The 15,446-nt window shown below is 36.0% G+C and overlaps 1 long non-coding RNA gene across 2 annotated transcripts; it reads left to right on the top strand.

Annotated features, from left to right (window-relative positions):
- The first annotated feature begins 3,625 nt into the window (after nt 1-3,625).
- On the top strand, nt 3,626-4,734 carry LOC110006900 (uncharacterized). 2 transcript variants are annotated; one of them, XR_002280272.2, is made up of 2 exons: nt 3,626-3,830; nt 4,228-4,734. It is a non-coding gene; the product is annotated as an uncharacterized LOC110006900 (long non-coding RNA). The 2 variants fall into 2 exon arrangements; XR_002280271.2 differs by having other exon boundaries at nt 3,635-3,830; nt 4,343-4,734.
- The last annotated feature ends 10,712 nt before the right edge of the window (nt 4,735-15,446 follow it).

The following is a 15,446-nucleotide window of genomic DNA, read 5'->3' as shown; positions in this document are numbered from 1 at the left end:
TGCACATGAATTTTACAATGTCTAAATATTCAAAACAGTAGAAAGAAATATCACAATTTTACTAAAAGCAGAAATATCACATTTATTTCTAACAATAAACAAGAAAAATAAATAGATTTATTTTTCTAATTTACAACTTTCAAAATTTCTAACATAGATAAAATATCACAATTTTTATTAAAAAGATTATTTTTCAAGATAATGAGGTCACGTGCGTATAAAATTTATCGCGCCTAAAATTCATGATAATAAGCAGAAATAATTATTTCATTTCATTTTTAAAAGGAATGGATTATTTTTCGAAACAATGAGGTCACTTACACACAAAACTTATAAAATAAAGATCCTGGATGGAAATATCACTATTTATTAAAAACAGACTATTTTGCAGGAAGACGATGTCACTTACTCACAAATATTTGAGAGGGAGCTTACGATAAAAATTTAGTTCGAGAGAGGAGTTCACTGTGTTTCGACCAGAGAGAGAGAGAGATCTCAAAATTTTCTAGGGTGGGAGTGCTCACCTCCCCTATTTAAATTCTTATAACGTATTATTGTATTATTTTATTACTCTCTACCTCATACCTGAGGTGTCGCGTTAAGAGGCTGCTTTTAACATACGAAAACCACGTCCACTAAAGGACGTGGCAAGCAGCAAGCAGCAGCAGGCAAAAGCAGCAGCAAGCAAAAGCAGGCAAAAGCAGCAAGCAAAAGTTTAAACCGAGTAAATACTTTTGAAAATAGTGATGGTCCCTAAGGACCATCATACTCAAACAGACCATCACCTATTTAAAAGCATCTTTTCTCCTTTTATTTTTATTTATTTATTTTTTTTTTGAAATTTTAGAATTGTTACAGCTCCAGATTTGAGTGTGACCCAACTAGGTAGGGTCCCAAACCAACAGACTTGGACTCGGAGGTCCATCGGAACTTGATCGAGTCGAGCCGATCCATTTGGCATCCCTAGCTGAAAACCATGTATGGTTTCAAGATTGTAAAGTTTAGGGGTGTTTGATCAAGAAAACTTATCTAATTTAATAATCCACAGGTACCATGTGACTTCATGTAGTTTTATAAAAAGGGCGAGGTTTATATAAGGCGTTTTACTTTCAAAATCACAATAAGGTGCACTTTCAAACTCTACTAAAAGATGTAGTTTTGGTGCCTAGAATCTTATGAATAGAAAATCTATTTTTGCCCCTAATCATAAAAATTAAATCCCAAAAACGGGTGCAAATCAATGAGATGAACACATGAAATGAATGGTCAGGATAATTCGTAAAAGGATGCACTAGTTTGGGACTTTCAATTTTATCTTTTTTTTTTAATATTCATACATGTCAAGGTCAACATGATCCATTGAAACGATTTCTAATATTGAAATAACCTTTTCTTTTGAGTGGATTTTTTAGGTGTACTTTGCTTATGTAGTAAAAGGTAAAAACCTTATATAACCATTTTCCTTAGTTAAATACCAAATGAAAATTCTTGTCCAGCACCAGTTTTGAGTTTTGAGTTCTTAGAACACCTACATGTCTTATTTATGTAAAGGGCACGTTCCTGGCTAACCAATTACACGGCTATGATGTTTGCACTCTTGTTTTTAAAACTCACATCTTTGGTTTTTAATTAAGAGTAATTATACTGCATATTTTACTTCTACTCCCTTGGTTAGATGACCTATTGGGAGGATTTTTTCGATCTAAAATTTTGGTAACCACCTTACAATCACTTAGAATTACTAGATGATTATTCTAAAAAAAAAACAAAATTGAAATTTGAGTTTCCTAACACTTACATCTCACCCTCTAAAAATTTGAAGGTTTCTATTGAACCTTAAGAAATTATTTTTTCAAATGCTTAGAGGGTGCAATTTGATTTATTTATTGTGGTTAATTTATGTGTTAAATATGTTATATCTCCAATTTTTGGGGTCCTAAAATTAATTCTAGTTGGGGTTTTATCCGAAGGAGTAAAAAGACAATATACTCCTAAGGGAGTTGAAATATTTTGGGTTTATCCATAAGTGGAAAAGTATACAAAGAGACAAAAAGACTAATCACTTTTGGTACGATGTCACAATTACTCTTATTTGTTAGATTTTAAATTAGGTGGTTGTAAGAATGACATTGATTGGCTCGAAGTCACAAAAAAAAATTCTTATACTTCGTAACTAACATCAAGTCATCCAATTTGATATCTAATGACTATAAGTAATTATGACCTCATTGCTATAAAGATAAAGGTAATGGTTTGTATAAGGTTGCAACTTTAAACAATCTAATTAAGGCACATCTCCAAATTTTTTTATTATAAGATGTAATTTTGGTTTCAAGATTCTTGGGATTGCATGAAAATCTATTTCCATCAATAGTTATAAAATTTTAAGCTCCAAAAATAGTTCAAATCAAATAGATCTATAAACATATGAAAATCTTGAAAATAGGCCGTTTAGATAAGGGAAAGTTGTTCGTGAGTCAATGGGTGCAGGAGCCCATTGACTCAGCAATGTCCATCTTTAAAATGGACGATGTGAAAAACTCATAAGGCTTATATAGGGTAGAAATAGTTTTCAAGAAAATCACATCTTAAATATAAAATATTTTATTTATTTTTCATATTCATGATCATCTTAAACTAGATTAAGAATCCCTAAAATTTTAGATGAAACATTCACCTTTAAGATGCCCACATATATTACAGCGTCACTCATGGTAACCCCATTCTTTAGATAATGTGTTGCAAGTGCATTATTTTTAGAACTTGAAATCTTTTTTTATTATTCATAATTAGAGGGTTTTTCAACATTAAACAATCTTCTTCAATGGATTTTTGAGGTGCACTTTAATTGTACATTTCAAGTTTGCAACCTTATATAAACATTTTTCCTCTTTAATGATATCTTATTTTACAAAGTAAAGTATATAATAAGACCATTTATTTTTGATACAAGGTGGTCACAATTAATCTTGAACTGGATATGAATTAGATGGCTGAATTTATTCCATTTACCAAACTCAAACTTCAAAAGAAACTTTTTCGAAGTTTTTGACATACCCAAGCTATAAAATTTCATATCGGATAGTGGTAAGTAATTGTGATCATATAAAAGTTTCATTGTGTACAGTCCCATAATAAATTCCCACTTCAAGGAATTCCCACTTATTTTCTAGATGACATTTTGTTTTTGTTCAAGCCCATGGTAAACCAGATTGAGAGTGGCTATATGGAAAGGGTGTAGTTTGCATATGGATGCATCTGGAGGTGTAGAGGTAAGGTGCATCTTCAAATTTTATCATGGTATGCAATTTTGATGTAAAATACTGAATTATCTTAAATTTGATTTTTATATTTAATTATAAAATTTGAAAATTTAAAAATAGTTAAAATCATGTAGATGTATAAATATATGAAAATCTTAAAAATAGATAATATGTTGTTAAATACACTAATTTTAACACTTAAAACTTTTTATTTTTAATAGTTCAATCGAAGATATTTTTATTTTTAATAGTTCAATGGAAGGCTTTTCAACATTAAAACTAACTTTTTTTTTTTCGATGGATATTTGTGGGGCATCCGTAGTTCTACATTATAATGAAGCATCCTTATATAAACTTTTTCCGTATGGAAAAGACCATTATGGAAAAATGCGTTTTCACGACTGAGAGCAGCCGGTTTTCCGTCATCAATGAATTTTCTGAGGTTTACAGGAAAATCTATTTCAGAGCAACTCCATTTGGTGGAGAGGCTTCTTATTACCTCTTCCGAGAATTGGTGAATCATCACTAATGGCACAAACTCACCCACTATCGTCATGGGTGTATCAGGTTGTCTCTCTCTCACCCCAGTAGTTGTTTTTGCCTATGGATTGTGATCCACGCATCTTGCTTGCTTTCATTGCTGATAATATCTGATAGTTGCGATTATCACATGTGAAATCCCATTTCTTGTAAGAAACTTCGCTACATGGTTTGTGGAATTTCATTACTTATGTATACAACTCTATTTAGCGGTTTAGGAAAAGACCCAGATTTCCTGATTAAATAGGGAACCGAGAAAGTTGTTCTATATTGGGGTATTCGGAAATAACCTTTTTCTTTTTTTTTCCTGAATGTGGGTCCTGGTAATAACCATTTAGTAGTTTAGTGGAAAAACAACCCATTCGTTTTATTAAACAGAGGAAACCCAGAAATTTGGTAGACTTATGCATGTTCATTATACCAGGAAGCCATCACAGCTTATTCAAATTGAATCAATGATTCATGATCACATATGTGTAATCAGGAAGAGGGGAAGGAACTGTAATTGTCGATAATGAACCATTTTTTGTTACATACAGTTGTTATGGACTGCTGCTCATTTATACTCCACTGTGTTTCAAGGGATTCCTGATTCTCAGCTCCATGAAAATGGTATTATTGACGTAAAGCTCTAAACTTTCCTTTGTCGAAAACCCACGTCTAGTTAAGTTGGATAGAAGAAAAGGGATGCAAATCCTATGTCAACTTATCTACCAGAAATACAACAGTTGCGCCACCTCATTGGATTGAGATTGGATTGTTGTGTGTTTTATAATCCATGACAGGGATGTTTATTGTGATATGTGAGAAAAATTAAAGGCCTCTGCCTCTCTGGTTTGTTCGATTCTTGAGGCAGGAACTTGTTTGGTTGTAGTTTATTTCATGGTGCGTGCAAAGGCTTAGTGAATAATGGAAAAACTGATTGATGCTAGCCCATTGAAGCATTTCTGTCTTGTAGTTACCAACCAATGCATCAAATAGTCCTTCATATTTCAATGCATTATGATTTTGATACAATGTGAAATCTGTGTTAAATCAGGTAGAGTTCAAACTCTGAGTCCCTCATAGCAAATTCACCTGGTAATGTTTGGCCATTTTACTTCTTTAATTCTTAGTAAAAGCTAAGGCATAACTTTTTTCAGTTGAAAATTCTTTCACTCGTTCAATCATAACCTCATCATATGACCTTCACTTTTTGAACTATTTGTATTTTCACAAGGTTATAAAAGAAAATAAACTTATTAGAAGTTACCGAAATGTGAAGCACCTAGGATGGCATAAATTCACTTTTTGAACTTGTATTGAGTAAAAGAAAGAGGGCAAATACACAGCTGTATGCAACAATGCAAAACAAATTTGTACATTGTGTCCCCTGCTTCATCCTCAAGAGTGGGAAGTGGGGGTTATAATAAATGCATGTATACCAAAAAGCCTGTGGGCTGGGTGATGCAGCAGCTAGCATCATGCATGTGGCACATCTAGCTGAACTAGAATCAGGCTTATTCAGCACCAAGGTGGCACCCCCAGTTAGCACTTTTAATGTTGTTTCATTAGAGAATGATATTGCCTCAAAATGTCTTGTATCTTGCATATGAAAAGATTATGTGGGGGTTAGGATTGCATTGGAATAGTTGTTGCATGAGTGATGGGTTTAGTTTGACAACAATGATGAATTTTGAATCAAAAAGTTTGTTTTTTTGACAAACAACATGTGTGCTGCATTTGGGGTTGAGTGAGTCCTCCTAACTAGAGTTAAGTGATTCCTCCTACCCGGTGTCTAGTGATTCCACTATAAGCTGGCCGAGTGACTCCCAATAATGCTTTGCAGTTCCTAGCCTGCATCATTTGGTATTAGCGCTGAGGTTGTGGGATTCCTGTCGATTGCGATGGCTAGTCGTGGTGGTAGATGTAGCTGTAGGTATGGTGTCTATAACCTAGATCGAATGGTTGAAAGTTGAAAATCCAGAAGTAGTTGGTAGGTTTGCTGATATGTGATTGGTTGGCTTAAAAATTGGAGTACCAAAAGGTGTGAGTAACCTTGCTGATGCGTGATCGGGATTAGCACATGCATGCCATAGGTGAGATAAGGTTTATAGTGATGAGACCAATATCTGTAGGTTTCTTTGGCAAGCAACATGAATCAATCGTAGACCAAGTTGCTGTTGGAGGGATTGGATTCAGGGTCTGATTGCAGTGAAGGCCTGTGCGTGAAGCTCTCAACCAGTGCAAGTCAGATGATTCAAGCTAACAGACTGTGTGGGGTAAACACACTCAATACTGGGATGACAATTCAGGTGTTGACATTGATTTTCCTGAAGCTCATGGAGCTCTGTTTGAGGATAATAATAAAGAGATGTTGCTCTTAAATGGATCCCAAAAGTAGCAACTCATAAAGTGGGATTCTCTGCCAATCTTTGACGTCTATCCTAATGAAGGTGTAGCTGTCATGGTTTGTCTCTCACAAAAGTCTCCAAGAGTTTGCTAAAAGGCTGCCTACTTATAGCTCCCTTGATGAATTAGTCGATGTCAATAAACATTCGCTATCCATTGGTTGATATTGTGTTGTTCATCACTTAATCGAAAAATTTCTATTGCATCAGTTGAGATTTTGTGGGTTGAAGCTCATCCAATTCATATCAAACTTATCCAAGTTCAAATTTTAATTATTCCACTTTTCACTGCGGTTTCTTCAATCCAAAGCTTTTTGCTTGAATCACTTTCCAATGGTTGTTTGGCTGATCTAAATCCTTTTGTGGGATGAAAGATCAGGCCAACACGGATCATTCTTATCATTTTTTATTGTTTTGGACCACCTTGGGTGAGTTTTTTTCTCTTGAAGTTTCATCGTGGTCTTGCAGTTGTAATATTATCCATACTATTTTATCTGCTTTTCTTCCATCGAGTATTCCATGTTATCCTCAAACCATGGTGGTTGAAGAGCTAGATATGGAATTTCCACTTTGAAAACCTGATCCATGGATTTCATGCATTCAAATTCAAATTTTTGGGATAAATCCTCGTCCATATGATATCCCCTAGGCAGCAGACCGGCATGAACCAGGATTCATACATCAATTTTGTGTTGTGGACTTGTTGTCTTTTGGAACACTGCGACAAATTAAATATCACCTCACCCGATAAGCAAAATTTTACAGTGTTGATTTTATGAACTATTTTTACCCTAAACAAGTTCTGGAGAGAGTTTTGTAATTATCTGAGCAAGATTTCTTATAGTCCCTGCTTTTGTCAGCCTGTTTCCTTTGGCTTAACCAGTACGCAAGTGGGTACAGCCCTCTTCCCCTTATCTGATTTCCATGAAAATTTATTAGAACTATTCTATGATCCCTTTTCATTCATTCTACTTCAGTTCAGGCCCTTGTAAACTATCCCAGGCATCCTTAAGTTTTGAGAACTAGTACTCATAGGTGGTGCATATCTGGACTTCGTATGGACTCTTCTGGGATGTTGTGTTACAAAGCACACCCAAACAGCAGGCCAGGGCATATAAGGTCTTGCTAAGAGTCACTCGAGCAACTTCTAGCAGAACCACTAGACTCGGGTAGGAGAAAACAATCGACTCCAATTAGTAGGACTCACTTGACTTCAAATGCAGCAGAGAAGTTTCTTGCAAACACTTAAAAATTTTTATTCGAAATTTGTCATTACATTTTCAACCACGATATTAGACTCTTACAGACTTAAACCTAAGTCTAGATGCTTCTAAAGACCCTCACCATGCTCCCATGCATTGGAAGACCAACTCTCCTTGAGACCTTCAAAACATTGACTAAAGATAGACACTACATAGGAAATATACAAAACTAAATCCATCACTCATGCAAGAACCATTCTACCGCAATCCTTGTTTCCATGCAATCTTGCCCTATGAAAAATGCAATAGATTTTTGTGCAATAGCATCCACTCATACAACAACATTGTATATGCTGACTTGATGTGCCCCCTTGGTGCTGAATAGGCGTGTCTAGACATGCCACATGAATGATGCTAGTTATGCATCACAGGGTATTGGGGGGAATTTACTTGTCAAAACCCTTATACAAAATTCTGGAGGTGGGAGGAGCTGAGGAAAAGAGGAGGGGTGGGAGAAGAAAGGAAATAGTTAAGTGACTGTGAGCATTGGGAGAAGAAAGGTCAGGCTTGGATCCTACTGTTGAGGTCTTGGAACCTCCAAGGAGGAGCCTAGTACTCCTTGTTCGACCAGAGCATCTGATTGTGAATTTACTTCCCTCCAAGTATGTCTGAAGAAGATGTTCAGCCTCCTGGAGAGCTCCCTTATTTGGCAGAAATTGGTTGCAGCCTCCATTGGAACTATTGCTGCTGTCGTTGCCCAAGAAAATCACACTTTGGAAATCACCCTCTACTAGGAAGGAAGATCCCTAAGTGTTGGCAAAGAGTTTTAAACCTTCTGAGAGAGTCCTGGCATCGGCGGTGGCTGAGTTTGCAACAAAGATGGGGCCTGAGAATGTGAGAAGAACCTGTGAGCTATCTCTGAACATCCCTCTGATACCTGTGGGGCTGGGATCGGTGATGGCAGAACCATCGATGTTCAATTTGATAATCCCCTGCTCTGGGTGGGATCTGTTGACTTGTTCACTTTGTACATGAAGGTTTTGTGAAGAGAATGACCCCTCCAATTTGTCAACAAGGTGGTTTGTTGCCGGGAAAAAAACAAAAAACACTAGCAACATTTTATCATGGACTTTCTCTATTCTCGATGGATGGATGTAAAAAATGCAACTATTTCATTCTATCCTAATGCACCTAATTGTACCCAGGATACTGGTCTGTTTAAGCAAAACACCAAGATTGGAAAGGTGGGAGAAGAAAGCTTCTAATAGCTATCCTACAAACCCAGTGATGACCCACTCCCAACCTAATAGACTGATTAAGGAGGACTGAATTTTGGCTGTTTCCAGGCAGTGCAAGACCAATAACCCATGGAATCTTCTCCTTCTTTTCACGACCTTGTCACATGTGAGGACTCTTTTGAAGAGATCTACCCAATTAAAGGCTTGAAAATTTGGTGGTAAAGGGGTCAGGCTTTGCAAACTACTGATGGGATGGCATTGGGATTCCGTGCAAGGGAAAGGAAGAAAGAGGCCACTGTGATTAGGGAGACCAGATCATTCTGTAACTGCCTTGGCGTAATAGGTACGTGGAGTTCAGCAATTCCAGTAACCCAACAAGGTTCGGAAATCCTTCATCCCTTATGTTACTAAACTGTGAGGACTAGATCAAATTCTCCCCAATGAAGTCATAGCAGTGGGCCCCAGAAGACTTTTGGTTTAGTGCCAGTAATCACAGCCTTGGGTATAAAAGGCTGAGTCCTGAACCACAAATCCTTCCAAAACCTTGCTCTGTTCCCTTTGTTACGACATATCTAGAATTTAGTACTGATGCCATTCCTCTCCAGGCCTCTGAAGCATTGGCATTGGATGAACCCTGTGGAAACCACCCTGTTTATGTGAGACAACACCTGCGTTGGACCTTTCCACTATTGGAAAATGGTTGGGTGAAATAGGGGAAAAAATTAGTACAAATTCAGAAAAGTAAAGGTGGATTCCTTCTTGTTTTTTGGCACATAGGAGCGCTATCTCAAGACGATGTTTGCCCCCCTTTACTATTGTAATAGATGTGAATAAGAAGAACAATTTATCCTTGGGATATAGGAAAACAAAGAGGCCTCTTTTGATGTTCTAAAGCTCAACGCACCCGAGCTTGAAAACCCACATTAAACACTAGAGTCTTAAGCTCCCTAGATTTTCATAGAGAAAGGTGTGTTGAGAGAGAGTTACAAAAGTGTTGTTCAAGTGTCTATCTCGTATGGGAAGTAGGACCCTTATTATAGAGCTACAAGGAGGCTGCACATTTATTGTAGTGGTGGTTACATGCACCACCAACAACTACAAGTTACATGTACCCCCTTAAGGCTGCTGTTACAAGCCTCCATTCATCAAGGACTAGATGACTGTTGGATGTGCTGTTACAAGGCTCCATTTCATCAACGGCTAGATGACTGTTGGATATTCCATACGAGCCATGCTCACAAAAAGATAATGAGCCTCGAGCCGACCCGTACACATGCTCGAGCGAGGGGCACCTCTCGCTTCGATGCAAGTATGCGAAATGCAAAGTGTGCCATCAAGTGCCCACACCCTCACCCTCGCAAACGCACGCGTACGCTCGTGTGCAATGTCACACACTTTGCGTGCTCCGTACATGCACCATCATTCTCTCACCTTGTACTAAGAGTATAAGGCATGGGAATACCTACTCTTAAATACTGCTCAATTAACTCTCTCCTCTTCAATGTGGGACTAAAAACCCACAACTTTCTTTCTCTACAAAATACAGCTTAGGAAAAACCACAAAAACCCATATTATTATTTTGAAATACACACAAGTATTTTTCAAAACAAAAAATACTAACAGTTTCCTCTATTATTTCAAAATAACACGAAAAACATAAGAAACATATTATTTGTATTCCATGAAGGTATCTTTTGATTTAAACCTTCACTTTGAGTGTACACTACAAAGTCCAGCAAGTACCGTTGTAGCATATAGCTTTGAACCAGGTTGCTTATCTAATGGACCAGCAGTATGACTCATAAACAATATGCAATTCTGATGTCTTTTAGCTGCCAGCACATTTTGGGCCTTATGCTTACATCCCAATTTCGTAAGTGCTCTAGAGACGAGTCCCATCTCATAGGAAGCAGCCTCACTTCCACACTTATATAGGTATATCTATCAAGAGCACCACTGTATATAAGACACTCCGACTTACATATAGTCCATAGACAACATTAGGAGTATAACTCAACCTACTAACATATAGGCCATCACTAAATTTATCCATCGTTTGGATTTTCTAAGAATGGGTGCTAATAATATTTTGTCTTCTAGTGACCAAACTAGTCATACGCACAAATTTTTTTTACCACATTGAACCTAGAATTTTGAGGTTACAGAAGACTAGGTTGGATTTCCACTGTAGATGATTACTCAATGGACTCTAGCCCCATTCGTTTTGACATCTTACTAATGTCATCCCTTGCAAGGCCTTTTGTCAAAGGATGAGCCAAATTTTCCTTTTGATCTTTACATATTCACTCCATCTCCAATTAATATTTTAATGGAGTTATGCTTTCTCGCAATATGTGTAGATTTTTTATTATACACATCATTATAAGCTCTCGCAATAGTAGTTTGATTATCACAATATATTATTATCTCATGTATTGGTTTTGGTCGGAATGTCATATAACAAGTTCTTTAGCCATTCTGCCTCTTTACAGGTAGAGTCTAAAGCAACAATTTTGGACTCCATAGTAGAGAGCGAAATACATGTTTATTTATTTGACTCCCAAGATATCGCACTATCCACTAGTGTAAAAATCTATCCGGATGTTGATAGTGAATATTGAATTTCTTTGTTCCAATTAGCATCACAATACCCTTCCGACACTTTAGGATAACCTACATATTGTATGTCATAATTGATAGTTCCTTTCAAGTGTCTTAGTACTCGAGATACCGCATTTCAATGCTCTCTACTTGGGCAATTTGTATATCTATTAAGTTTGCCCACCACATATGTAATGTCAGGCCTTGTGGCAACTTGTATATCTTCGAAGTTTGCCTACTGCATATGCAATGTCAAGTCTCGTGCTGGTCATTGCATATATTAAACGATGCAATTTGAGATATACATCTCTCATCATTTTTCTTGCCTTAGTATATTCAAACTCGTTAAGGACTTTCTCAATGTAGTGAGATTGAGTCAAGATTAATTTATTTTCTTTTCTCACTATTTTGATACAAGTATCATATCAGCCTCTCCTTAGTCCTTCATATCGAAGTTAGATGTGAGGAATCTTTTAGTTTCCCTCAACAATATCTAGATTAAAACTAGGGCTGCCAATGGGCAGGGCCATGGCCAGAGCCTGAAAAAGCCCAAGATTGCCTGGGCTAGACCCGATATGACCTGGCCCGTAAATAGACTCGTTAAGGCCCGGACCGTAAAAGCCCAAAAAATGAACATAAGCCCAGGCCAGCATGATAAGGCCCATTAGGCCCGAAATCATTATATGGAGCCCAACCCAACCCAAAAAAGACCCATTAGGTCTGACCGGGCCCAAACCAGGCTCGACCCTTTTTTTTCTTTTTTTTTTTAAATCTTTCTTTTCTAACTTTCCTTGTAAGGAAAAAAATTGATAATTATTTTTAAGAAAATATAAAACCCCGGTTGACAAATAAGGCTTGGCCAAGGAAGGCCCATTAAGCCTATTGGGCCTGGCAAGGCCCATTAATCCTATTGGGCCTGGCAAGGCCCAACATTTTTTTAAATCTTTCTCTTGACTTTTAAGGAAAAAAAATTGCTCATTTTTTTTTTTAGAAAATTTAAAACCCTCATTGAGATTTTAGAGAGAGAGATTGGGTTTTTAGAGAGAGAAAGAGAGAATGAGTTTTTAGAGAGAGAAAGAGAGAATGAGTTTCTAGAGAGAAAAAGAGAGATTGAGTTTCTAGAGAGAGAGAGTTGTTGGAGAGAGAGAAAGAAAGATTGAGTTTCTAAACAATGAAAGAGTTTTTAGAGAGGGATTGGGTTTCTAGAGAGTTTTTAGTGAGAAAAGAGAGATTGAATTTCTAAAGAACGAGAGAGTTTTTAGAGAGACATCAAGGGTTACCCAAATGGCATGCAAATGCTTGGATGATGGCACCCAGCGGGTCTCTCTCTCTCCATTTGAAATAGAAATCTTTCTCTCCATTTGAAACGGGTCTCCATCTCTCTACAAGTGAAATGGTCTCTCTCTCACTATTTGAAAGGGTTCTCTCTCCATTTGAAATGGGTCTCAATGGAGAGGAAATAGAAGGCCGACACTTTCCCAATGCTGCGTTTGTTTCTCTCTCTAGGTTGCAAAATATAGGAAGGGGATAACCAAAATAAATGGGTTTCCTTTTTAGGCAAAGAAAGGCTGACCGTTTCTTCATGCTGCGTTTCTTTTTCTCTCTAGGTTGTAAAATATAGGAAGGAGAACCAAAATAAATGGGTTTCCTTTTTGGGCAAAATCTCAACATGCACCCATAAAGAAACAGTCCTATTTCATAGCAGTGACACTATAACATGTATTTATTTTATTTTATTTTTACCTTACAACAAGTACTAAAATTTTGAACAGTGAACAAAAAAAAAAACGTGTTAAATAGGTCGGGCCTTATTTGGGCCATAGCTTATTGGGCCTAGGTGAGGCACTCTGGGCTTATTGGGCCATCATGGCCCGTTGGGCATTTTTGGGCTTTCTATGGCCCAGCCAGGATCGAGGCCCGTTTCTATCCCGAAAATTGACCGTTAGTGGCCCAGAACCAGGCCCAGCCCAAAAGCCTGAGGCTCGGCCTTGTCCATTGGCAGTCCTAATTAAAACCAAAGATAAGCGTGTAGTCTACGTATAGAGAAATTATGACACAAACAATTTTTTTTCTTACTGTATACACATTTATCAGCCTCATTTCTCTTAAATTTATTTGATATCATTACATTGTCAAATCTCTTATGCCATTGTTTAGGTGCTTGTTTAAGTCCATAAACAGATTTAACTAATTTACAAACTTTGTTCGTATGATTTGGCATCGCAAACCCTTTGGGTTGTTTCATATAGATTTTTTCATCTAAGTCAATGTTTAAGAAAGTGGTTTTTACATCCATTTGATGTACGACTAGATGGTTGATGGAGGCTATTGCTAAGAGCAATCTAATAGTAGCAATTCTTGCCACAGATGCATGTGTCAAAATGATCGATGCTTTCTTTTTTTTTAGATTTTTTAGCAACTAATCTTGCTATATATTTATTAATAAAATCATCAAAATTCTTTTTTCGTTTAAATATCTATTTACAACCTATGGGTTTAGAACTAGGTGGAAGATCTACTAATTTTCAAGTTTTATTTGCCATTATGGAATCCATTTCATTATTTATAGCTTCTCTCCAAAAAATTGCATCTTGGGATGCCAAGGCTTCATTTGGTGATGTTGGATCTTCCTCCACATTTTAGACTATAAGTAATGAATTTAATATTTTATTTTGATTAGCCTCAACTAGATAAATATAAAATCTGATCCACAGTTGTAAGATGAATTACCTCTAAGTCTTTTACTTCTTCTTGGTTCTATTTTTTCATTATCATTATTTCTACATATTCTTCATCAACATTATGATTTTTTTTTTATGATTATTTTCATTTGGTATGCTACTTGTTTTATCTAATTCACTTTTACAAGTAAGATTTTAAAAAAATTCAGCATCTCTAGATTCCATTATTGTGTTATAATTTAGATCCAAAAATCTATATGTTTTACTATTTTGTGGATATTCCACAAACACACATTTAGAGGTTCTAGGACGTAATTTGTTTCTTTTAGGATATAGAAGTCTAATAAATGCAACGCAACCCTATATTTTACAAAAGTTTAAAGAAGGTTTTCTATTAAACCAAAGTTCATTAGGGATCTTATCAATCTTTTTATATTGAATTTTATTCAAAATAAAACATGCAGGTAATAAAGCTTCACCGCATAATTTTTTTTCGATAAAGCTTCACCCCATAAATTTAGTAGCAAAGAGGAAGAAATAAGCATAGCATTCATCATTTATATTAAAGTTCTACTTTTCCTGTTTACTAGTCCATTTTGTTGAGGGGTATAAGGAGCAGTAGCTTGATGAACAATGCCATTATTTTCACAAAATTCATTAAAATCATTTGATAAATTCTCTCTTCCCCCTATAACTTCTTATGATTTTAATCTTCTTACTAAGTTGACTTTCCACTTTTGCTTTGAAAACTTTAAATTTTTCAAAATCGTCATCTTTATGTCTAAGCAAATAAACATAAACATATCTCGAAAAGTCATCAATAAGTGTAATGAAATATCTTTTATTACCTCTAGTTAGAACATTTTTTAAATCACATATATCACTATGTTTAAGTCCTAACAAATCACTATTTTTTTATTGAAGGAAATGGTTTTCTAGTTATTTCAGTTTGTGCACATACTTCACATTTTTCTTTAGATAAATCATCACAATTTGATATTAATCATAACTTAACCAAATATTTAATAGAAGCATAATTAACATGTCCTCATCTACCATGCTACACATTACAAGAAGTAACAATATAAACAGAAGACTTATTTATTCCATTAAACTAAATCAAATTTGTACATCCAATCAGAAGAGTAAACCTTGCCAACAACATTATTTATGGTTAAAATGAATTTATCAGACCCAATGACCATTTTAAAGCCTTTATTGCTCAAGATACATCTTGAGACAAGGTTTTTTTTCATATCTTGTATGTAATATATATTTTCTAATGTTAGAACCTTACCAGAACTAAATTTTAGTTCCATCGTACCCTTTTCAAGCATCTTTGCCATAACTTGGGTTCTAAGTTGAACCGAATTTCCATCATTCATTGGTTCAAAAGTCTTAAACATGTCTCTATTGTTAGATACATGACTGGTAGTGCTAGTAGACCATCCATTATCTTTATCGATCATGTTTACCTCAGTGACCATTGCTACAAATTGTTCATTAGTGGTCATGTTCACTTGGTCTCTA

The sequence above is a fragment of the Amborella trichopoda genome, chromosome 4, assembly GCF_054954075.1.
Source record: "Amborella trichopoda isolate Santa Cruz 75 chromosome 4, AtrichopodaSantaCruz75HAP2 v2.0, whole genome shotgun sequence".
Lineage (NCBI taxonomy): Eukaryota > Viridiplantae > Streptophyta > Magnoliopsida > Amborellales > Amborellaceae > Amborella > Amborella trichopoda.
This window is presented reverse-complemented; position numbering and strand designations above follow the sequence as displayed.